The 25490-nt window shown below is 37.2% G+C and overlaps 1 long non-coding RNA gene across 1 annotated transcript in view; it reads right to left on the reverse strand.

The window, feature by feature from the left end:
- Positions 1-25490, reverse strand: part of LOC108581436 — a 585003-nt gene that overhangs the window by 58144 nt on the left and 501369 nt on the right. Inside the window, exon 3 of the long non-coding RNA XR_002516298.2 lies at positions 10926-11098. This is a non-coding gene — a long non-coding RNA (uncharacterized LOC108581436). The remainder of the gene's footprint in view (positions 1-10925; positions 11099-25490) is intronic.

Here is a 25490-nt window from a genome sequence, read left to right on the forward strand (position 1 = left end):
GAATAGTGCCGCAATGAACATACGTGTGCATGTGTCTTTATAGCTGCATGACTTATAATCCTTTGGGTATATCCCCAGTAATGGGATGGCTGGGTCAAATGGTATTTCTAGTTCTAGATCCTTGAGGAATCGCCACACTGTTTTCCACAATGGTTGAACTACTTTACAGTCCACCAACAGTGTAAAAGTGTTCCTATTTCTCCACATCCTCTCCAGCACCTGTTGTTTCCTGATTTTTTAATGATTGCCATTCTAACTGGTGTGAGATGGTATCTCATTGTGGTTTTGATTTGCATTTCTCTGATGGCGAGTGACGATGAGCATTTTTTCATGTGTCTGTTGACTGTATGAATGTCTTCTTTTGAGAAGTGTCTGTTCATATCCTTTGCCCACTTTTTGATGGGGTTGTTTGGTTTTTTTCTTGTAAATTTGATTGAGTTCTTTATAGGTTCTGGATATTAGCCCTTTGTCAGATGAGAAGATTGCAAAATTTTTCTCCCATTCTGTAGGTTGCCTGTTTACTCTGATGGTAGTTTCTTTTGCTGTGCAGAAGCTCTTTAGTTTAATTAGATCCCATTCGTCAATTTTGGCTTTTGTTGCCATTGCTTTTGGTGTTTTAGACATGAAGTCCTTGCCCATGCTTATGTCCTGAATGGTATTACCTAGGTTTTCTTCTAGCTTTTTATGGTTTTAGGTCTAACATTTAAATCTCTAATCCATCTTGAATTAATTTTCATAAAAGGAGTAAGGAAAGGATCCAGTTTCAGCTTTCTACTTATTGTTAGCCAATTTTTCCAGCACCATTTATTAAATAGGGAATCCTTTCCCCATTTCTTGTTTTTGTCAGGTTTGTCAAAGATCAGATGGCTGTAGATGTGTGGTATTATTTCTGAGGACTCTGTTCTGTTCCATTGGTCTATATCTCTGTTTTGGTACCAGTACCATGCTGTTTTGGTTACTGTAGCCTTGTAGTATAGTTTGAAGTCAGGTAGTGTGATGCCTCCAGCTTTGTTCTTTTGACTTAGGATTGTCTTGGAGATGCGGGCTCTTTTTTGGTTCCATATGAACTTTAAAGCAGTTTTTTCCAATTCTGTGAAGAAACTCATTGGTAGCTTGATGGGGATGGCATTGAATCTGTAAATTACCTTGGGCAGTATGGCCATTTTCACGATATTGATTCTTCCTATCCATGAGCATGGTATGTTCTTCCATTTGTTTGTGTCCTCTTTTATTTCACTGAGCAGTGGTTTGTAGTTCTCCTTGAAGAGGTCCTTTACATCCCTTGTAAGTTGGATTCCTAGGTATTTGATTCTCTTTGAAGCAATTGTGAATGGAAGTTCATTCCTGATTTGGCTCTCTGTTTGTCTGTTACTGGTGTATAAGAATGCTTGTGATTTTTGCACATTAATTTTGTATCCTGAGACTTTGCTGAAGCTGCTTATCAGCTTAAGGAGATTTTGGGCCGAGACAATGGGGTTTTCTAAATATACAATCATGTCATCTGCAAACAGGGACAATTTGATTTCTTCTTTTCCTAACTGAATACCCTTGATTTCTTTCTCTTGCCTGATTGCCCTAGCCAGAACTTCCAACAGTATGTTGAGTAGGAGTGGTGAGAGAGGGCATCCCTGTCTTGTGCCAGTTTTCAAAGGGAATGCTTCCAGTTTTTGCCCATTCAGTATGATATTGGCTGTGAGTTTGTCATGAATAGCTCTTATTATTTTGAGATACGTTCCATCAATACGAATTTATTGAGAGTTTTTAGCATGAAGGGCTGTTGAATTTTGTCAAAAGCCTTTTCTGCATCTATTGAGATAATCGCAGTTTTTGTCTTTGGTTCTGTTTATATGCTGGATTATGTTTATTGATTTGCATATGTTGAACCAGACTTGCATCCCAGGGATGAATCCCCCTTGACCATGGTGGATAAGCTTTTTGATGTGCTGCTAGATTCAGTTTGCCAGTATTTTATTGAGGATTTTTGCATCAATGTTCATCAGGGATATTGGTCTAAAATTCTCTTTTTTTGTTGTATCTCTCTCAGACTTTGGTATCAGGATGATGCTGGCCTCATAAAATGAGTTAGGGAGGATTTCCTGTTTTTCTATTGATTGGAATAGTTTCAGAAGGAATGGTACCAACTCCTCCTTGTACGTCTGGTAGAATTCGGCTGTGAATCCTTCTGGTCCTGGACTTTTTTGGTTGGTAGGCTATTAATTATTGCCTCAATTTCAGAGCCTTCTATTGGTCTATTCAGGGATTCAACTTCTTCCTGGTTTAGTCTTGGGAGAGTGTAAGTGTCCAGGAAATTATCCATTTCTTTTAGGTTTTCTAGTTTATTTGTGTAGAGGTGTTTATAGTATTCTCTGATGGTAGTTTGTATTTCTGTGGGGTCGGTGGTGATATCCCCTTTATCATTTTTTTATTGCGTCTATTTGATTCTTCTCTCTTTTCTTCTTTATTAGTCTTGCTAGCGGTCTATCAATTTTGTTGATCTTTTCAAAAAACCAGCTCCTGGATTCATTGATTTTTTGGAGGGTTTTTTGTGTCTCTATCTCCTTCAGTTCTGCTCTGATCTTAGTTATTTCTTGCCTTCTGCTAGCTTTGGAATGTGTTTGCTCTTGCTTCTCTAGTTCTTTTAATTGCGATGTTAGAGTGTCAATTTTAGATCTTTCCTGCTTTCTCTTGTGGGCATTTAGTGCTATAAATTTCCCTCTACACACTGCTTTAAATGTGTCCCAGAGATTCTGGTATGTTGTATCTTTGTTCTCATAGGTTTTAAAGAACATCTTTATTTCTGCCTTCATTTCATTATGTACCCAGTAGTCATTCAGGATCAGGTTGTTCAGTTTCCATGTAGTTGAGCGGTTTTGATTGAGTTTCTTAGTCCTGAGTTCTAGTTTGATTGCACTGTGTTCTGAGAGACAGTTTGTTATAATTTCTGTTCTTTTACATTTGCTGAGGATTGCTTTACTTCCAACTATGTGGTCAATTTTGGAATAAGTGCGATGTGGTGCTGAGAAGAATGTATATTCTGTTGATTTGGGGTGGAGAGTTCTGTAGATGTCTATTAGGTCTGCTTGGTGCAGAGCTGAGTTCAATTTCTGGATATCCTTGTTAACTTTCTGTCTCGTTGATCTGTCTAATGTTGACAGTGGGGTGTTAAAGTCTCCCATTATTATTGTATGGGAGTCTAAGTCTCTTTGTAAGTCTCTAAGGACTTGCTTTATGAATCTGGGTGCTCCTGTATTGGGTGCATATGTATTTAGGATAGTTAGCTCTTCCTGATGAATTGATCCCTTTACCATTATGTAATGGCCTTCTTTGTCTCTTCTGATCTTTAATGGTTTAAAGTCTGTTTTATCAGAGACTAGGATTGCAACACCTGTTCTTTTTTTTTGTTTTCCATTTGCTTGGTAGATCTTCCTCCATCCCTTTATTTTGAGCCTATGTGTGTCTCTGCATGTGAGATGGGTCTCCTGAATACAGCCAACTGATGGGTCTTGACTCTTTATCCAATTTGCCAGTCTATGTTTTTTTATTGGACAACTTAGTCCATTTACATTTAAGGTTAATATTGTTTTGTGTGAACTTGATCCTGTCATTATGATATTAGCTGGTTATTTTGCTCGCTAGTTGATGCAGTTTCTTCCCAGCATCGATGGACTTTACATTTTGACATGTTTTTGCAATGACTGGTACCTGTTGTTCTTTTCCATGTTTAGTGCTTCCTTCAGGATCTCTTGTAGGGCAGGCCTTGTGGTGACAAAATCTCTAAGCGTTTGCTTGTCTGTAAAGGATTTTTATTTCTCCTTCACTTATGAATCTTATTTTGGCTGGGTATCAAATTCTGGGTTGAAAATTCTTTTCTTTAAGAATGTTGAATATTGGCCCCCACTCTCTTCTGGCTTGGAGAGTTTCTGCTGAGAGATCTGCTGTTAGTCTGATGGACTTCCCTTTGTGTGTAACCTGCCCTTTTTCTCTGACTGCCCTTAACATTTGTTCCTTCATTTCAACTTTGGTGAATCTGACAATTGTGTGTCTTGGAGTTGTTCTTCTCGAGGAGTATCTTTGTGGCGTTCTATGTATTTCCTGAATTTGAATGTTGGCCTGCCTTACTAGGTTGGGGAAGTTCTCCTGGATGATATCCTGAAGAGTGTTTTCCAAATTGGTTTCATTTTCCTTGTCACTTTCAGGCACACCAATCATATGTAGATTTGGTCTTTTCACATAATCCCATATTTCTTAGAGGCTTTGTTCATTTCTTTTTACTCTTTTTTCTTTACACTTCTCTTCTCACTTCATTTCATTCATTTGATCTTCAATCGCTGATACTCTTTCTTCCAGTTGATCAAGTCAGTTACTAAAGCTTGTGCATTTGTCATGTAGTTCTCGTGTTATGGTTTTCATCTCTATCAGTTCTTTTAAGGTCTTCTCTGCGTTGATTATTCTAGTTATCCATTCATCCATTCTTTTTCAAGGTTTTTAGTTTCTTTGCGCTGGTTATGTAGTTCTTCCTTTAGCTCTGAGAAGTTTGATTGACTGAAGCCTTCTTCTCTCAACTCATCAAAGTCATTCTCCATTCAGCTTTGTTCCATTGCTGGCGATTAGCTGCATTCCTTTGGAGGGGGAGATGCACTCTGATTTTTTGAATTTCCAGCTTTTCTGTACTGCTTTTTCTCCATCTTTGTGGTTTTATCTGCCTTTGGTCTTTGATGATGGTGATGTACTGATGGGGTTTTGGTGTGGGTGTGCTTTCTGTTTGTTAGTTTTCCTTTTAACAGTCAGGACCTTCAGCTGTAGGTCTGTTGGAGTTTGCTTGAGGTCCACTCCAGACCCTGTTTGCCTAGGTATCAGCAGCGGAGGCTGCAGAAGATAGAATGTTGCTGAACAGCGAGTGTTGCTGTCTGATTCTTCCTCTGGAAGCTTCGCCTCAGGGGTGTGAGGTGTGAGGTGTCAGTCTGCACCTACTGGGGGATGTCTCCCAGTTAGGCTACTCAAGGGTCAGGGACCCACTTGAGCAGGCAGTCTGTCCGTTCTCAGATCTTAACGTCTGTGCTGGGAGATCCACTGCTCTCTTCAAAGCTGTCACACAGGGGCATTTACCTCTGCTGAGGTTTCTGCTTGTTTTTGTTTAGCTATGCCCTGTCCCCAGAGGAGGAGTTTACAGATGCAGGCTGGCCTCCTTGAGCTGTGGTGGGCTCCACCCAATTTGAGCTTCTGGCAGCTTTGTTTACCTACTTAAGCCTCAGCAATAGTGGGCACCCCTCCCCCAGCCTTGCTGCTGCCTTGCAGTTAGATCTCAGACTGCTGTGCTAGCAATGAGGGAGGCTCCATGGGTGTGGGACCCTCTGGGCCAGGTGTGGGATATAATCACCTGGTATGCCATTTGCTAAGACCCTTGGTAAAGCGCAGTATTAGGGTGGGAGTTACCCTATTTTCCAGGTGTGTGTGTCTCAATTTCCTTTGGCTAGGAAAAGGAATTCCCTTCCCCCTTGCGCTTCCCAGGTGAGGCGATGCCTCGCCCTGCTTCAGCTCTCACTGGTCGTGCTGCACCCGTGTACCAGTGCCAACTGTCCGACACACCCCAGTGAGATGAACCTGGTACCTCAGTTGAAAATGCAGAAATCACCCGTCTTCTGTGTTACTCACGTTGGGAGCTGGAGGCTGGAGCTGTTCCTATTCGGCCATCTTGGGCACGCCCCCCTCATTTTTCTATTTCTATATTACTCAAATTCTAACTTTTGCTTTGTAACAGTGTTGTTCAAATTTATCTTTTCATCCTCGTGTAGTAAAGATAGTATGACTTTTTGTGTGAAATGTTACTTTTCTATTGGACTCTTGTAGAAGGCTTGTTTTATACTGAAAAAAAACCAGAATAGATTCTTAGATGTTTAATTTCCAATTCATCACAATATGGTATTAGGACGTTTGAACTTTATTCTTTAAGGATGAGTGATTGGTATTTGGTGACTAGTAAGACATCAAGTGTAGCAATCTTTGACTTAAATGTGATAGTATAATATAAATTCTGATTAAAATTTTGCAACCTTCTTTTATACCTTCTTACATATAGTCTACTTTTATTTGATTTGATTTTTTTGGGGATGGGGTCTCGCTGTATTGCCCAGGCTGGAGTGTAGTGGCTACTCATAGGCATGAATATAGTGCACTACAGTTCAGAATTGCCTAAGCCCAAGATTCCCAGGTAGCTGGGACTATAGGACAAGATGCCCAGTCCTATAGTCTACTTTGTAATGGTATTTTACTTAGTTTATTGTGATATTTCATGTCCTAGGAAGTATGAGATGAAGTATTCATATTTTTCCCTTAAAATGTGTCATTTTTTTCCATGTGGTTCCTTAATAATGTGCTTTCTTCTTCATATGCTTCTTAAATCTGTATTTTTAACTGATATGACCTTTTGATTATCGATAAAAAGCAGTATGAGAAAAGCATTAAAGAAATGACAAATTAAATATAGGTTATTGTGGATATTTTCTTTTCCTCTTGACAGCTCAAAATCACAAAGACAATTTTCCAAGGTTAAAAAATGGGTCCATTTAAAACTGGAATTGCATTCATCATTGGTGTCACAGTTGGCAATGGAGTGTGACGGGCGGCTGTTAACTCTAGCAACTTGTCATGTGCCAGCTGTTTTGTTACAACTCAAAGGGCCCACAGGCAAATTCTAAGCTGAAACAATTAAATGACAAAGAAACAGAATCATATAAAAATAAGACTGAAAACCAGAAGACCTTCGAGTTTCAGCAACCAATAGAGAAAGTAAACCCTTGTGGGGAAGTGGTCACCACAAGAGAGGTGAAGACTTATTTGCCTTCAGTGTCTGTAAAAAACAAAGCCAAACACTGCAATTTTTCATGACAGTCTCTAGATTTAATTCACAAAATTCTTAGGCTAATAAATCTAGCGTTCTTTGAAAATTTTATAACCAGAATGCTATAGTACAACAAGATTATTTCAAAGATATTTGTTAAAAGCAATTTCCCAAGAGAAACACCTAAATTATCATAGTCACAAAGTAGTCTGTACACCTTAAGAATTTTAAGGCTAGCACATCAAAAACTGGGAAGATTTTCAGGACATATTCTTGGACATCACACTTTCAACACCATTCATATTCTAATACAAGTATTATCACTTCAGAATATATGAAGAAGTGATTTTCTGGTTCTCCTTACTTAAATATTTGAAACAAATGGACTCAGCATCTTTTGGTGGGGCATTCACCACTAGTTGACTCCCGCACCATCTGATTGAGAGTATAAATGATATTTAACAGCTGAAGGTAAAGGGACAAAGAAGCATGGAAGAAATTTCCCACCTACAAGGGGTTTCAGAGTACCCTGGGACCGCCCTTGGGCTCTGTGATTGGACTGAACCAGTCCTTGGTAAGACATTGGCCCTTGTGGGGTTACTTCCACTTTGTCAGCATTGTCAGCATCAGCATAACTCTGTTATGACTGTTGGAGTCCTAGGACAGAGCAAGTCAGACCAGTTTCCTTCCTTCAGAGGCCCTAGAGCCTAGAACAGGGTGAGGGTGGGACACATTGAGAAGGAAGAAGGAGTATTAGACGAAGGCAAGGAGACAAGATGCGAGATGAGGGCTCAAGCTCTAGGATGAGATAAACCTGGATATGAATCCTGACTCCTCCACTACTAGGTGTGTAGCTACAGACAAGTTATTTCAACACACTGGGCTGTAGCAGTACTTGACCATAATATGAAGAAGGTGTACCTCCTCTTAATGTCATTATGAGGATTTAATCATATGATCTTCATAGGATTATTACTGGACTTCGTAAGTAATACTTTAATAAACATTCCTTATTATTTTAGCTGTTTAGTTTTTTGCTTGTTTATCATCGTCATCATTATCAACACCATTTTGAGTTTTTAGCTTCATGAAATCGGCTTCAATTTTTATTTCCTCCAGGAAATACTTTCAGTTCCCCTTCCCTTACAATGTGGGACCTCTTCCACCTTGAAACCCATCTCTATCTATTGATGCTTGCCTTATCTTCCAAGGCAGTGCCAACTCACTGAGTGTAAATAACTGATTTTATCTGCATGTCCCTATCATATTTAACATGACACTTTCATGTATGTAAAGCTCAGTACCAGAGCTTAGTATCATCTGTGGAATTGAATTGCCACCAGGTATGGGTGTAGCATGTTACTGGGCTTAATGTCTCCTCATGTAGTTGCAAAAAATGTTATAGTCATGTGCCATATAAAGATATTTCAATCCATGTCGGACTGCAGATAGGATAGTGGTCCCATAAGACTATAATGAAGCTGAAGAATTTCTATCGCCTAGTAATGCTGTAGCCATCATATTGTTGTAGCACAATGCATTACTCATATGTTTGTGGTGATGTTAGTGTAAACAAACCTACTGCACTACCAGTCATATAAAATTAGCACAGACAATTATGTAGAGGACAAGATATTTGATAATGATAATAAATGATGATGTTACTAGTTGATGTACTTACTATACTATACTTTTATTGTTATTTTAGAGTGTACTTCTTCTACTTATTAAAAAAATAGATGTAAAAACAATCTCAGGCAGGCCTTTCTGGAGGTATTCCAAAATAAGGTAGTGTTATCACAGGAGATGGCAGGTGCATGCACATTATTTCCCCTGAAGATCTTCCAGTGGGATAAGATATGAAGGTGGAAAACAGTGATACATTTTTTTATCTGAGGCTAATGTGTATGTTTGTGTCTTCATTTCTAATTTTTAAAAGTTTAAAAAGTAAAATGTAATAAAAACGAGAAATGTCAAAATCAGAAAAAAGAAGATTAAAGAATATGGATATAAAGAAAATATTTGTATAGCTGTACAATGTGTTTATGTCTTAAGCTGTGTTATTAAAATAGTCAAAAAGTTCAAAAAATTAAGTTTATAAAGTATCAAAGTTGCAGTCAACTAAGGTTAATTTATTATTGAAGAGAGAAAAATATATTTCTCTAGCCTAAATGTACAATGTTTATAAAGCCCACAGTCATATACAGTAATGCCCTAGGCCTTCACATTCACTCACCACTCACTGATGTCCAGAGCAACTTCTAGTCCTTCAAGCTTCATTCATGGTAAGTACAGCTGTACCATGTTTTATCTCTTCTACTGTTTTCTTACTGTATCTTTTCAATGTTTAAATATGTTTAGATACACAAATGCTCACCATTATGTTACAACTGTCTTCAGTATTCAGAACAGTAACATGCTGTACAAGTCTGTGCCAGGAGCAATAGGCTTTACACAATAGGCTAGATGTGCAGTAGGCTGTACCATCGAGGTTTATGTAAGTTCACTTGATGGTGTTCATGCAATGACGGAATCATGTAACCATGCATTTCTCAGAACATATTCCTGTTGTTAAGTGACATGTGACTGTACAGCGGACCCTGGAAACATGGTTTGAACTCTGCAGGTCCAATCATATATACATGGATTTTCTCCCACCTCTACCATACCGGACACAACCAAACCAACCCCTCCTCTTCCTCTTCCTCCTCAGCCTAGTCAACACGAAGACAAGGATGAAGTCTTTTATGCTGATTCACTTCCACTTAATGAAAAGTAAATATACTTTCTCTTTCTTATGATTTTTAACTAACATTTTCTTAACTGCATAGCTTACTGTTGACTGGAAGCTTTAACCATAACATAAAGAGTCGATTAACATACATTTTGTATGTTACATGTATTATACACTGTCTTCTTACCTTACTGTAGCTCCACTAGGGGAAGAGGTGGCATTCAAGGGGCCTGGGACTTAGCAAACTTTCAAGCTAATGACTCAACAACATTTAAAACTATATTAGCAGGTTCATTCTGTGATAATTTCTTGACCCTTGAGAAGTGGTTGTAAAGTACACATGTCATAGAATAAAGCTGCATTACCACGGAAAAGAGCAACTTTTGTCACCAACAGTATTAGAGATGTGCTAGAAATCCAATCTCAATTGGATATAAACACTAATTTTCTTCTACTAACATCTTAATCATGAAATAAGGTATCTTAAATTATGAAATTATGGAATGCTAAATCCAGATGTCATCTAATTCAATTATCCTCTTCTTATTTCTTTAAACAGAGAAGAAGGCATAGACTCACAACAAGTTTCCCAAAATATGCATTATGTTTTTCAAGTTGCAAGTGTTGAAAGCCCAAATCAAATAAATTAGTTACAACAACAACAACAAAAACCCCCAATAACTATAAAGCCTAAGAGCAATGCTGTATTCATGAATAGCTGCATTCAGGAGCTGAGACATTTTGCAAGGATTTTGATTCTCGACGCATCTCAGGTCAATAGTCTCCTCTTCCCTATGTTGGGCTTCACCCTTGAGATCTAAGTATGAGCATGGTGACTGCAAGAAGCTTCTGCTTCACATGCTTCAAGGTCCAGATCCCACAGGAAAAAGTTATCTTTTATGTTACCATCTACCCGTGGCTTCACAAAAAACATGAAAATTGTTTAACTAGACTTGCTGTAGATAAAGTCCCCACTTCTGCCCCAATCCTCATGGCCAGGAGAATATAAAGTAGTGATTGGCTTAGATGGCATATAAAGTGGATGTTTCACTCCTAAAGTTGGAGGTGGGTCTTAGATCTCCTGGGCTAAGAGAGAAGGAGGGACCTCCACAAGCAAAAAATGAGTGAGCTATTACCAGAAGAAAGTAGATTCAAACTGAGGGCATAAATAACTGTTAAGAACTAATCCAGACAAGCAGCCAGTGTGTTCCTTTCACTAAAATATTGCACCCCTTAGAGTCTTTATATAAAAAACATACATACTCCATGCATGTGGTAGGTAATATATTATTCTCCCATACTTGGTGCCTCTCCTGGCAATAAAACTATACTCAGGTGAAACCAGGGACTCACCTTGTGAGTAGAGATATGTGACACATCTCAGTAGACTGATCAAGGGCCAGCACATGGTCTACCAAGTTTGCTCCTCTTTCTGCCATCATGACCAGTAGTACTTCTGCTAGAAGACTTCTCCATCAGCCTGGTTCCCAGAGGTGAAGATGAAATGGGGTACAGCCACAGGCAACCTATGAAACACATGGGACATGAGAGAGAGAGAGAGAGATCTTTCTTGATGTGTTGCACTAAAATTTCAGGATTATTTGTTATCAAAATAGAACTTAGCCTGACTGATAAACCTCCTGAAAAGGATCACCAAATTTATTTCTCTTTTGGCATTTGTAAACCAAGGAGAATCTTTTCCTCTACTGCTTTTCTAATCTCATTTTACTCCAGAAAAGCTAGGCAAATCAAGGTTTATTTAAATTTGATATAATACTATTTACATATATAAAATTAACGGTCTTTCACTTCCAGTTCCAAAATGGCATCACAGAAGCAAGCCAAAACAAATATACCACATGGCAATTATCATGAGCAATATCCCAGAATTCAAACATGAGAATGAGAGAGTTCCTGGGGTCACAGAGAGATGAAAAACTCTGAGCAGAACAGAATCAGATTCCTGTTTCCACAAGTCCCCTATCCCTTTTCTGCCCACGAAAAAGTACAGTGACAATTTCCTCCTAACTCACAGTTTCTACACTGGACAAAGTGGGATCAAGGTGGACATCCAGCTTCCCCACCATCCTGGACTCCCTAGCACAAACTTTTCCCTGCTTCAACCCACAGGAATCATTGCTAGTGCCTGAAGAGAGAAATATCTCTGGGAACATTCAGAGACAAAGTGGAGAAGCAGTACTATCATACCCAGTCCTAAAAACTTTGCTCTGTAACTTGGCCAAAGGAGAAGTGAGATCAGAGTGGCTGTGTAACAGCAGCATGATGCAGGAAGGTTGTTCTACAGGCCCCTTGGCAGGAATGCCTAGCCAGCCTTCTGGGATATTGCCTTTGGGACCTCCCCCCTTCAAGATGGGCACAGTCTGATATGTTGCTAGCTCCTAGGCAAATGTGAGTTTAAAGAAGCATCTAGGGCCTAAAAGGAGGCATCAACCTTGTAGGAAAAGGAAGAAAAGCAACAGGTAAATTACAAAGAATCTGTAAGTAAACCTATCCAATAAAAACCAAAACAAGCCAGACAAAGAAGACTGGAATAAATAACTCATCCTTTAATGCAAAGACATAGACATACATCCACAAGAAACAGCAGCAAACAGGGACCTCCTTAAATGGACAAAGAAAGAAACCAGTGGCTGACCTTAAAGAAACAACATGTGAAGAGCCAATCAACAGAACGAAGTGAAGAGACAACCCACAGGACGGGAGAACATCTTTGCAAACTATCGGTCTGACAGAATTAATAAGCAAAATATATAAGGAGCTCAAACAATTCAATACCAAAAAAAAAAGCAAATAATCTGATCTTTTTAATTGGCAAAATATCTGAATAGATATTTTTCAAAAAAGGATATGCAGATGACCAAGAAGTCTATGAAAAGTGTTCAATATCACTAATCATCAGAGAAATGCAAGTCAAAACTACAGTGAGATATCATCTCACCCCAGTTAAAATGGCTTTTATCAAAAAGGCTGGAAATAAGGGGTGCTGGTGAGGATATGAAGACAGGGAAACACTTGTACACTGTTGGTAGGAATGTAGATTAGTGCAATCACTATTGAAAACTGTATGGAGGTTCTTTAAAAACTAAAAATGAAACTTCCATATGATTCAGTAATTTCACTATTGGTTATGTATCCAAAAGAAAGAAAATACATAGAGGACATACTTGCACTCTTGGGTTTATTGCAGCACTAGTCACAATAGCCAACATACGGTATCAACCTAAGTGCCCATCAGTGGATGACTGGATAGACAAAATGTGGTATGTGTACACAGTGGAATACTGTTCAGCCATAAAAAAGGAGGAAATCCAGTCACTTGCAACAACATGGATGGAGCTGGAGGTCATTACATTAAGTGAAATAAAACAAGCACAGAAAAACAAATATTTCATGTTCTTACTCATATGTAGGAACTTAAAAAAAAAGTGTATCTCATGAAGATAGCAAGTAGATTGGTGGTCACCAGAGGCTGGAAAGGGTAGAAGGGAGGAAGAATGAAGAGTAGTTGATTAATGGGTGCTAATATACAGTCAAATAGAAAAAATAAGACCTAACATTTGATAGATCGGTAGCGTGATTCTATTGTTTATTTCAAAATAGCAAGAAAAGAATAATTCGAATGTTTTTAGCATAAAGAAAAGACAACTATTTAAGGTGATGGATACCCAATCACACTGTGTGGCAGTTAATATTAGGCATCAACTTGATTGGACTGAAGGATGCCTAAATAGCTGGTATTGGGTCTGGGCATGTCTGTGAGGGTGTTGCCACAGGAGATTAATATTTGAGTTACTGGACTGGGAGAGGAAGACTCACCCTCAATGTGGGTGGGCACCACCCAATCAGCTGCCAGCACAGCTAGAACAAAGCTGGCAGAAGAAGGTGGAAGAAGGGGGCTTGCTGAGTCTTCTGGCTTTCATCTTTCTCCCATGCTGGATGCTTCCGTCCCTTATTCCTGCCCTTGGACATCAGACCTCAGGTTCTTTGGCCTTTGGACTCTTGGACTTACACCAGTGATTTGCCAGGGGGCTCTTGGGCCTTGAAGCTGCACTGTCTGCTTCCCTACTTCTGAGGCTTTTGGACTTGGACTGAGCCATTACTGGCTTCTTTCCTCCTCAGCTTGCAGACGGTCTATCGTGGGACTTCGCCTTGTGATTTTTTTGAGTCAATTCTCTATAATAAGCTCCCTTTCATATATGCATATATCCTATAGATCCCTTTCATATGTGCATATATCCTGTTAGTTCTGTCCCTCTGGAGAACCTAATACACACTGATTTGATCTCTATAAATTATATGAAAGTATATTACCCCAGATACCCCAGAATTATGTACATCTATCATGTCAAAAAATTAATTAAAAATTTTCAAACTCTTCTTGCGATAAAAAAAAAAAAATCAACTGTCAATTTTCTCTGTGTCTAATTTGATGCATGCCCCCTATAGCTATGTGGCCTTGGACAGATTCCCGTAATCACCTTAGACTATATCACAATTATATCACAACTATATCACAAATAATATATTAGTTATTTGTGAAATATCATATTTGATCACTAGATGATGTCTAAAGCCACTCTGTCAATGAACATCTATAGTTCCATGAGTTTATATTCTGCTTTCCTTCATAGCAATTCCTTTAATTTGTAATAACCCATCCTGTTATTGTTGCTTTTTGAAGTATCTCTCTCTTCATACTAGATTATAAACTCCATGAGGGCAGAGACCATCTCTGCCTTTTTTACTACTAATAGCTCAGTATCCAGTAGAATGTCTCAGATGTAATTAGACAAATAAGTTTTTATTTGTTTGTTTGGCTTTTATTACAAATGTTACGTATGCCTTTGGTTTTAATGAAACATCATCTAGATTAATAGCTTTAAACAGGCATGACCTGGCCTTTGTCTAAGCTCAAATGTCTGTGTGCATGTCCAGACATAACACATAATATGTATTCTATATATATACATTTTCCTTGAATTGGAAATATGCATCTGCTTTGGTGCTGATAGTTTAAAATCTATGCAAATCATTCTATCAAATCATTGTAAATTAAAAAAAAAACTATTAAGCTCATAGCTCTGGCATGCTAAAACATGTAAAGTTTTATGAGTTGAACAGAGGGTAGTAATTCAGTGATGGGAACATAGTTTGTTAGATGATTTTTCTTTTATAGCTCAAAATTGATATGAAACAAAATATTACTAATGATAGTTGAATTTTTCAGCAGTTCCGCCTTTTGCCTCTAGATGTCTCACCTGGAATTCCCATTGTATAATAGAAGCTCTTCTGATGCAATACCCCACTATAGGGCTTGGCTGAAATGTCATCTTGGGAACTAAAAGAGTAAACCATGTGAACTTAACTGCAATTGGGTCAAAACATTCCATCAGTATTTTTTTTAACTTTCTGGAAAAATGCAAATAGCAGATGGTGGGAGAATAGGCAGATTTATGAGAAAAGTGACTTTATATTAGTCATTCTGATGAGCCACATCCCAAGGAGCCCTGCCTTTTTGGCTATGATGAACAGTTTCCAGGTGTAACCCTTGGTGTTGGGAAAGTGATATTTAAGACAATGGCCATCAGCCCACCTTAACAGCTTTTTTTCCACTTCAAACATAAGTTATATCATTTATATCCCAGTTGGTGAGGTATGGAATTCAATATATTAACATATGACTTTAGGATATTACTTATGTAAGAAAAATAATAATTTTACCCCAAGAAAGAAAATATTCTGTGAGTTCAACCAAACACAAAGTAACAGTTTTATTTCTTGAGAGGATAGGAAACATTTTGGCAATAGGCAGAAACAGTTTATTAAAATTTGTGAACATAAGTAATGAGACGTAATTCTCTTGTAAATATCCTTATTAGTGAAAACGTTTTCCAACATCATATGTTATATAGATTGACATATATACTATATGTGCTAATACTATGATAATATTTAGTCTATAAGGGAAAAGTGAAAAATTAAAAAAAAACAACAGATGACCTGAAATGGACTAGAAGTAATATCCCAATTCAGGTGATAAACTACTTCAAAGTGGCATAGAATATATTCTATCTGGGTGTGTTTAGATATGCTGAGCTTCTGCCACAAAATCTATATTTCTCTAAAGTAAGGAAGAAAGGGATACCTTTTCATCCCCGAAATAGTTCTAGCCAAAACAATTAGTATTTATTTGTTGAAAAAAAAATGAATGAGTGAATGAAAGATGAGCAGAATCTGATTATTTTCTTGCATATTTACTAAATAAATGCTTGCTTTCTTGGTAGTTTTTAAAATTATACGAGGCCTAAGTTTCTATGTCTTTTAAATTTCATTTGTTTTATTTCAATTTGTAATTATTTTATTTTAATTTTTGGCAAAACGTATGATTCTCAAAATATGTCGTATAAATAACCATTTTGGTAGACAAAAAAAAAAAAAAAAACCACAAGCAAGCAACCAAACAAACAGGCAGTGTGCCCCACTTTCCATCTGCTTTTGTTTTATTTTCATGAGTTATCTTTTTTTTAGTTGATTCTAGTCAGTTTGGGTCACTTAAGTTACATATAACAAATACTGTATGTCACTTATTTATTTAAATGTATTTTCAAAGAATCATCACTAACTACCTAATCATCTCGGAATTTCGGGCTCTAGCATAGAAATCTCTCCCCAAACTAGTTTCATCTTCCTTATCTAGTCTTTTCTTCCCCTAACAACTGAAAAACAATCTAAGGTCTCTCCCCCAACTTACCTATTGTGGTAAATAACTGTTCAATCTAAATATTACCTACTTACTTCATATGCTTGTTCTGGTTCACTCAGGTAGATGTGATCAAATCTATTCCTACTTAAGGAAATTGAAGAGCCATTATTTACCTAAGGTCTTAACTGTCTGCCTAGACTTTAAAGTCACTGACGTTAGCAACTATGACTTATTCCTAGAAACACTGTTTGGCCTTCAACAAAAATTGGTTAACGTAAATTGAATTCCATTTGCCAATCTACCAATTAAAGAGATAGATATGGCTGACGTTATCAGTGGAAGGAGTAATGGTACAGCTCTGATAAGCTCTTAATGAGAAATAGGATGTCAGTGATAAGAGAGAAAGAGAGGCACAGAGAGAAGTTTGTGAAAAAAAGAGAGATTAGAGAGATACAAAAGGAAGAGAGGAACAGAGGGACAAAGAGGAATGGAATGAGCAGCAAAAAGGATAACTGGGCTTCTCCCTCACCCCTGAATAGTATTGTGTCTGGGATCCCCTGTCTTAGCTCTCTCTCATCTTTCGGATTTTGTATAATGGTGAGGTTTGGGCTTCCAGTGAACCCATTACCCAACAGCGAACTGACTTCTTCTTAGCAGTTCACTGGGAACCAATCAGCCTTTAAAGTCTTTGGGAATCTAGCCAGGATCTAACCAGGGATCAGCCCCTGCTCTGCAGGTCCGGAGAAGAGAGGAGGGTGAGACAACTCCCTCACCCTGTGTCCCTTTCCTTGCACAATACGATATTCTAGTAGCTTCAAAGGTCCTTTTCTTCCAAAAGGTATCTACTTCTCAGAGCATAGATTGAGTGCTTGGTCCACAGGGCAGCTGGAATTCTCTAGGAGACTACAGATCAAAATCCAGGGGCTTACACTTGGGCTATAAAATTGGAAAGTATTTAAATTTTAAATCATTTGTGATCTTGGATGATTCACTTACATTCTCTTGGTCTCAATTTTCAAATTCTAGAGGGATTTTCCAATTCTATGCTGGATTTGTTGCAGAACTCTTTTAAGTATGAGGTCCTATTATTCAATTCTGGAACTCAAAGTCGGGTATTCAATCTAATCCCCTTAGCATGATGACTCAATTAAATTTGTTTATTTCTAATGTAATAGTAATTATATAGAGAAATTTATATCACAGATAGATATAACCTAATTTTTAAAATAAATATGTAGTTATTAGACTCTGATTTTATATTTTTACAACCTCCTTTTCAGTTATATTAGAAAATAGAGTAAGTTTTGATTTATTTACAAATTCAATACATATTTATTGAGAATCTATCATGAGCCAACCTTTGGTAAGTGCTTGGAATACAGCAATGAAGAAAACACTTCTTGTCCTCCACATGAAGCAGACACTTGAACTGACGGAAAGGCTAATACTTCTAACTAAATTTTATGTTTTGTGGACACAAAGACGGAAATAATAGACATTGAGGACTCCAAAACAGAAGAAGGGAGGAGCGGGGAGAGGGTTGAAAAACTGTCCATTGGGTACAGTGTTCACTATTTGGGTGATGGGTTCACTGGAAGTCCAAAACCTCACCATTACACAAAATACGCAAGTAATAAATTTGTACATGTACCCCCTAAATCTAAAATACAATTTAAAAAATAAGATAAATACAATAAAATAAATTCTATATTTTGGAGATATTTTGACCCCACTGCTTTTACAGCCTTTCTCCACAGCATTTAATATTTTTCTTTAACCAAAGTAATAAAATCTGCTTTTTAAAAGCACTGTAATGATGCCAACCATAGTAAATAGAATATATTTTTATTAGGACATTAACCATTTCATTTAAAAAGACAGCTAGGTTTTGATAAATGTACCTAGGTTGTTGAGAATATGGAAAAAAAAACTAGAACTGATACGAAGTTTCTATTTTTTTTAAATCTCTGTAAGGTCTGCTTGAACTTAATTCTGATAATCAATATGTCTGTCATGATATGTCTGTCAATATTCATGTTTGGATAGAAACAAATACCTGTTTCAAATACCATAGTTCAGAGATTTTTAATAAAGATAACCCTTTTCTTTACAAATGGGTGGGCCAGGGTTTAGAGAAACCAAGAGATGGCTCAGCCCACGCAGGGCTAGCAGTGGTGGGTAGCTGTTATTACCCATAGGCCTAAAGTGGAGAAAGGGGTCACCAGAACTTGGAGAAATTTGATGTATCGACAGGACTGCCTGGGAAGCTTCTGACCTTTGGCAGAGTAACACACCTAACCAGTGGCCACTTGGTAAGAAGGGTGACCACATTCTCCTCCTCCAAGCTGATCTACTGCCAGGGCTTCTCACTGATCCAACCCACTGGCAAGCCAAAGGGCAAGGTAGCCCAATGATACAGTCCATAGACGTCAGCCTTCTATAACATAGGGTAGAACCAGGAAGGATGGTATATAGATCTAGACAAGAACATGGATGACATCCAGAATAGTATGATCATCAGAAGTTATCAGAATTATCTCTTGACAAACTTTTTACTTTAACATTGAAAAATGACTTTCCTAACAGAAAAGTATGTTAATTTCTGTTGTATTTTGAAATCAGTTTTCATAATGCAAATTATTATTTTAGTTACTCACATTTCTATAAACCATAAAATATATTAATTCATCTTTCTAGAGACATTATTTATATTATCACAGGGAAGGTAGTACTTTCTCAAAAATTAGTTTAAATAGGTCACCTTTGCAATTATTGAATGATAATGGAGGTGTTTCAAAGACTTTGCATTTCTACATGGCATATAATGAGCATTTCAGAATTTATTTTTAAAAGGAACAAAAGAAGAAAGAAGTGTATTTATATACAGCCTTCATCACCAAGCAGTTATCTCTGCCTCATTTTAGGAGAGAATAAACAGATATTTGGACTTTTATAACATGAAAAGTTTGTTCCCCCAAAAAACAAAATATGTGGCCTCAATAACGCAAACATTTAGGGAATATTAGTAGAATCTGAATTTCTTTTCAGGAACAGATCATTTTAATCATATTTATTTTATTTTATTTTGCTTCTCTGAGTAGCTGTCTTCTCCCCAAATTAGAACAAAAAAAATTCAAGTGTACTGTTATTTTTTAAAGGTAACACACTCGCTGATAATAATTAACAACAAATTAACATGTAACTATTAATTTGTATTGAATGAATCACTCTGTTTTGCTTTGCTTCTATTTTAGATCTAAAGCTGAAAATAAAAGAACAAGATAAAGCTTTCTAGTTTATGAATGTTTCTTAATAAATGTACACACACTTTTATACATATTTAAACTGCCTTAGATCAAGCTGCCTGCTCTGTCAAGGGCAATGTATTCCACAAAACTAATTCTTTACAGTTCAACATGACATGTATTAAATATATATCAAATACTTGGTACAATTTTGCCTATTCAGCGCAACTGGCAAACCCTTCATAAGAAAGGCCACAATGTCACGTTGGCATGAAAATAGAATCTGGACTGAGAAGTGGAGAGAAAAATAAAAGTTCTCTTAAGGTCAAGGGCAACAGCTGAGCAGCTCCAGGGGCTCCAGGGGCTACCTGCTTCAAAGGATACGGTGCCTTGTGTTTATAGATAAAATTTTGGTTTCTATGGGGGGAGGGTGGTCACAGGAACAAATATCCCTGACACCCAAACAAAATAATCCCAAATAAAATGGATGATGTAGTCCATAGTAAAAAGGGAGATAACTATTCATGGGAAAAAATGCATGACCTCACCCTTTCAGAATACATAGTGATTCATCAGCATTTTCCAGCTTTCTTTCTTGCTTGCTTGCTTACTTTGAATCTCATAGCTCAGTCCCTTTCCCTTTTGCACCTAACGTCAGCTTACTTAATTGAAGATGTTAGGGGTTTGGGAAGGACGGTCAACTGTAAGGAAAGCTCACGGTTTGTGGAAGTATTTCTTGTCAATAATGTAGAGGTATCATCTTTGCTGATGACACATTTTTCTCAAAAGCTAAATGTGACACACACTTCTTTCCTTTTTTTTTGTCTCAGAAAAGCTGCATATTAACTTAGTTGATAAAGAAGCCCCTGTGATCATGAGGAAAATCTTATGGAAATATATTTATAAACAGGAGGAATCAGCTGAAAATATTACAAGCAAGCAAAGTTATAATTTTCAAGTGTGGTATTTGCAGAAACCTTCGAGTGCTATCAGTCCATCTCCTTCTTATAAAAATGCACCACAGTTTAATCAAGTAACTGTGAAACCACTGCCTCAAAATTGCAACCAAATTGTTTGGGCAGTGTTATGTATCTAAGGAAACAAATGTGGACTTCTAGAATTACATTATTAGTTTCTTTTGAGCCATGTGCACTTCAAAGATTTTTTAGAATCTAGTAATGCTATGTCACACAGAAGCCAACTACTACCCAGGTGGAAATAGTGGGCCCCTTGCTGGTCGTCTGCTCTCATCTACCTGCCTCCTGGTGATTTCCAATTTTTGGCTCCTGCAATGTGGCGGGAAAAAGAGCGAGTTTTTATCTGGTTTGTTCTACCAGACATCTACAAATTAATAAAGGGATGATGAAACGCTATTGGTGAAAATGCTTTTGACCAATCTGCTTCTTTCCATTGCACTCTACCAGTGATTCTCAGCATACACAGTAATGTGGATTCCTGTTAAAATGCCGCTTCCCAGGCCCTGCCTCCTGAGATTCAGCAGGTCTGGAACTGAAATCTATATTTGATACTGGGAATCCCTGGGGTTTGGGGGCCACACTTTGAGAAACACAGCACTACATTTTCCTGTGTCCAAAGCCTGATCTTTAGAAATCAAGTCAAACCAGCACACTTTTTTATCTATGCTGACTGAACAGTTTCTAGAAGAAACATTTCGTTGCATCTCAGAACCTGGTGGTTCAGTGCCATCAAGGCAGCAGGTACAGCCCTGGGCTTCAAAAGTTTCAGATACTCTCTCTAAATAGCCCATTAACAAGAGATGTTTCAAAGAGAGTATTGCGGATAGCTTAAAAATTACATATGAATATTGTCACCTCATTTGATGGACCTAATGGCTGCACTGCAGATGAAACTCTCTGGTTGTGAGCATCACCCATTCCCTTCAAGGGTCTGGGAAAGTGACAAACTCCTCATGGTACTTATTCATGGCTTTGGAACAATCACAGGTGGCGGGGGTGCAGGGTTTTCAACAAGTCCCTCTCTTACTTAACAGGTGTCTATGCATGCCTACATGGTCTGTGGGTCTTGGTGACCTGCACTCATCTACTTGGATACTGGCCTTGGTGTTGCTGGCTGAGCAGACAAAGCATTTTGTTTTCACTCTGAGAGCTTTCCTTTCTGCTTATTTGCACTTCTATCATTCTGTACCCAGAAGATAAACCCCATCTGATTCAGGCCAGCCACTTAACGCTTTATGCGGTCAGCACTATATTCACTTATACAAGTGGGCTGAGTGTAAATGTCTTTAGGGCTTTTCATGAGATGATTTGACCAACCAAACTGCAGGCAACTTATCTCCAGGATAATTATTTTCTTAGGGAACTCAAACCTAGGGTCCCTCCAATAGCTAATCAATGGAATCAATCAATTCATTATTTAGTAGATAATGTCATTCTTGTGAATTATTTAACTAATATTAGTTAAGGTATAATTTATGTACACTAAAATTCCCATGTAAAATGTACAGGTTTATGAATTTTTTTAATAAACTGTATTTTAGGGCAATTTTAGGTTTACAGCCAAATTGAGAAGAAAATTTAAAGATTTCTCATATACTCTCAATTGTAACAAATGTACCCCTCTACTGGGGGATGTTGACAATAAGGGAGGCTATGCATGTGTGGGTGCAGGAGGTACATAGATTTCTTTTTAAACTTTTAAAAAATTTTGTAATTAGGATACATTCACAGGAAGCTGCATCATGCTACTCCTTTGTAGTTACCTCCACACCCTATCTTTTACCACTGTAATACCTGGTAACCAATAATCTGTTGTTTGTCTCTACAGTTTTATCATTTCAAGAATGTTATATAAAAGGAATGATACAGAATGTGGATTTTTTGTGACTGGCTTTTATCACTCAACTAATGCCCTTACGATTCATTAAAAATCATTTATCCAATTTGTTGTGTGCTTGTTCTTTTTATTGCTGAGTAATATTCCAACTTATGATATTTATGTATTGAATTTATCTATATGCATTTATTTCCAAAGGCTTTAACATGACGTATATCAACATATGTACTAACAAGGCTAAGAAAACACAAATACAAAATTAGGAATATTGAAAACAGAAAACCATAGTATGCTAAGCTTAGTAATGGTCAACATAGTCACTATGGCTATGTTTCAGAACTGGCTCTGAAATTCCTGGCATGAGAGTCAAAAGAGAACATGATAGATAAATGGCATAGTCCTCATTATTAGAAAGAAGGAAGCAAGCCAGTACTTAAGTAGAGAGAAGTTTTCTGCTGGTGTCAAATGTAAAAGAAATAACTCATGAGAAGTTTTACATAGACCATACTGATGTGATAAACAGCATTCTCAACGATATTTCTATGGCAAACACAAACATGAATTTTACATAGCTGGCTACTTTTCATTATGAACATTGTTGGTCACAAGGCAAAAACCAAACTATTAAAGTACAACTCAATGGATGGAGCAAGGTGGTAGAATAAAAGCTGACATCATTCATTCCTCCTGCTAGAATAACAAATTTTAACAACGATTTACACACAAAAAATGCCATGCTGGACCCAGCCAGTGTCCATGCATGCAAGGAGTGATGGGCCAGCCCTAGCCAGTGAGGAATTGCCCATCCCAGTAGTTAGAATTTGAGTTTCTCAGAAAGCCTCACCACCATGTGGTGAAGTGTTTTGGGGTCTTAGGTAAAGGTAAAATGCAGTCTAGGACACAAGGACTGCAATTCCCAGGCAACTCTTAGGGATAGGCTGGGCTTAGAGCCAGTGGATTGCAATAAATACCTAACTCTTCAATACCCAGACACTGATGAACATCTACAAGCATCAACACCATCTAGGAAAATGTGACCTCACCAAATGAAATAAATAAGGCACCAGGGACCAATACCAGTGAAATGGAGATATATGACCCTTCAGACAGATAATTCAAAATAGCCATTTTTAGGAAACTCAAAGAAATTCAAGTTAACACAGAGAAGGAATTTAGAATTCTATCAAATAAATTTAAATTGAAAAATGCAATTGACATGCTGAAGAATGCATCAGAGCCTCTTAATAGCAGAATTGATCAAGCGAAAGAAAGAATTAATGAGCCCGAAGACAGGCTATTTGAAAATACATAGTCAGAGGAGACAAAAGAAAAAAGAATAAGAAACAATGAAGCCTGTATATAAGATCCAGAAAATAGCCTCAAAAGGGCAAATTTAAGAGTTACTGACCTTAAAGATGAGATAGAGAAAGAGATAGGGGTAAAAATGGTTTTCAAAGGGATAATAACAGAGAACTTCCCAAACCTAGAGAAAGGTATCAACATTCATACACAAGAAAGTTATAGAACACCAAGGACATGTAACTCAAAAAAGACTACCTCAAAGCATTTAATAATCAAACGCTAAAAGGTCAAGGATAAAGAAAGAATCCTAAAATCAGCAATATAAAATAAATAAATAACATACAATGGAGCTTCCATAAGTCTGGCAGCAGACTTCAGTGGAAATATTACAATCCAGGAGAGAGTGGTACGACATAAAGGAAAAACTTTCATCCTAGAATTGTGTATCTGACAAAAATATCCTCAAGCATGAAGGAGAAATAAAGTCCTTCCCAGTCAAACAAAAGCTGAGGGATTTCATTAACATCAGGCATATCCTGCAAGAAATGTTAAAGAGAGTCCTTCAATCTGAAAAAAAAGTTAATGTGCAAGAAGAAATCATTTGAAGGTACTAAACTCACTTGTAATAGGAAACACACAGAAGAAAAAGAATAGTGTAACACTGTAATTGTGGTGTGTAAACTACTCTGGTCCTAAGTAGAAAGACTAAATGATCAACCAATCAAAAAAAATTACAACAACTTTTCAAGACATGGTGAAATAAGACATAAAGAGAAACAGTAAAAAGTCAAAAAGCAGGGAATGAAGTTAAAGTATAGAGTTCTTAGTTTTCTTTTTTCATGTTATGTAATCAGTGTTATGTTATCATCAGCTTAAATTAATAGGTTATAAGATGGTATATGCAAGTCTTATGGTAACCTCAAATCAAAAACATACAATGGAGACATAAAAAGATAAAAAGCAAGAAATTAAAGCATACCACCAGAGAAAATCACCTTCACTAGAAGGAAGACAGGAAGAAAGGAAAGAAACAAGAGAAGGCTGCAAAAGAACCAGGAAACATTTAACAAAATGGCAGGAGTAAGCCCCTACTTATCAATAATAACATTGAATGCATATGGACTAAACTTTCCAGTCAAAAGATGCAAAGCAGCTGAATGAATTTAAAAAACAAGACCTATTGGTCTGTTGCCTACAAGAAACACATTTCATGTACAAAGATACACATAGACAGAAAATAAAGGGATGAAAAAAGATATTCCATGCCAATGGAAACCAAAAAGAGCAGGAGTAGCTATACTTATATCAGACAAAGTAGATTTCATGACAAAAACTATAAAAAGAGACAAAGAATGTTATTATATAATGATAAAGGCATCAATTCAGCAAGAGAATATAATGCTTATAAATAATTATGTACCAAACACTGGACACCCAGTTATATAAAGCAAATACTATTAGAGGTAAAGAAAGAAATAGAACCCAATAAATAATAGCTGGAGAGTTCAACACCCCAATTTCAGCATTGGGCAGATATTCAGACAGAAAATCAACAAAGAAACATCTAACTTAATCTGTACTGTAGAGCAAATGGATCTAATTGATATTTATAAAATATTCATTCAATGGCTGCCAAATACACATTTTTTCCCTCAGCACATGGATTATTCTCAAGGATAGACTACATGTTAGGTTACAAAACAAGTCTTAAAATACCCCCCAAAACTGAAATAATATCAAGCATTTTCTCTGACCACAATGGAATAAAACTAGAAAACACTAAGAAGAGGAAGTTTGGAAACTACAAATACATGGAAATTAAACAATATACTT

This window comes from Papio anubis, chromosome 10, assembly GCF_008728515.1.
Source record: "Papio anubis isolate 15944 chromosome 10, Panubis1.0, whole genome shotgun sequence".
In the NCBI taxonomy this organism is placed as follows: domain Eukaryota; kingdom Metazoa; phylum Chordata; class Mammalia; order Primates; family Cercopithecidae; genus Papio; species Papio anubis.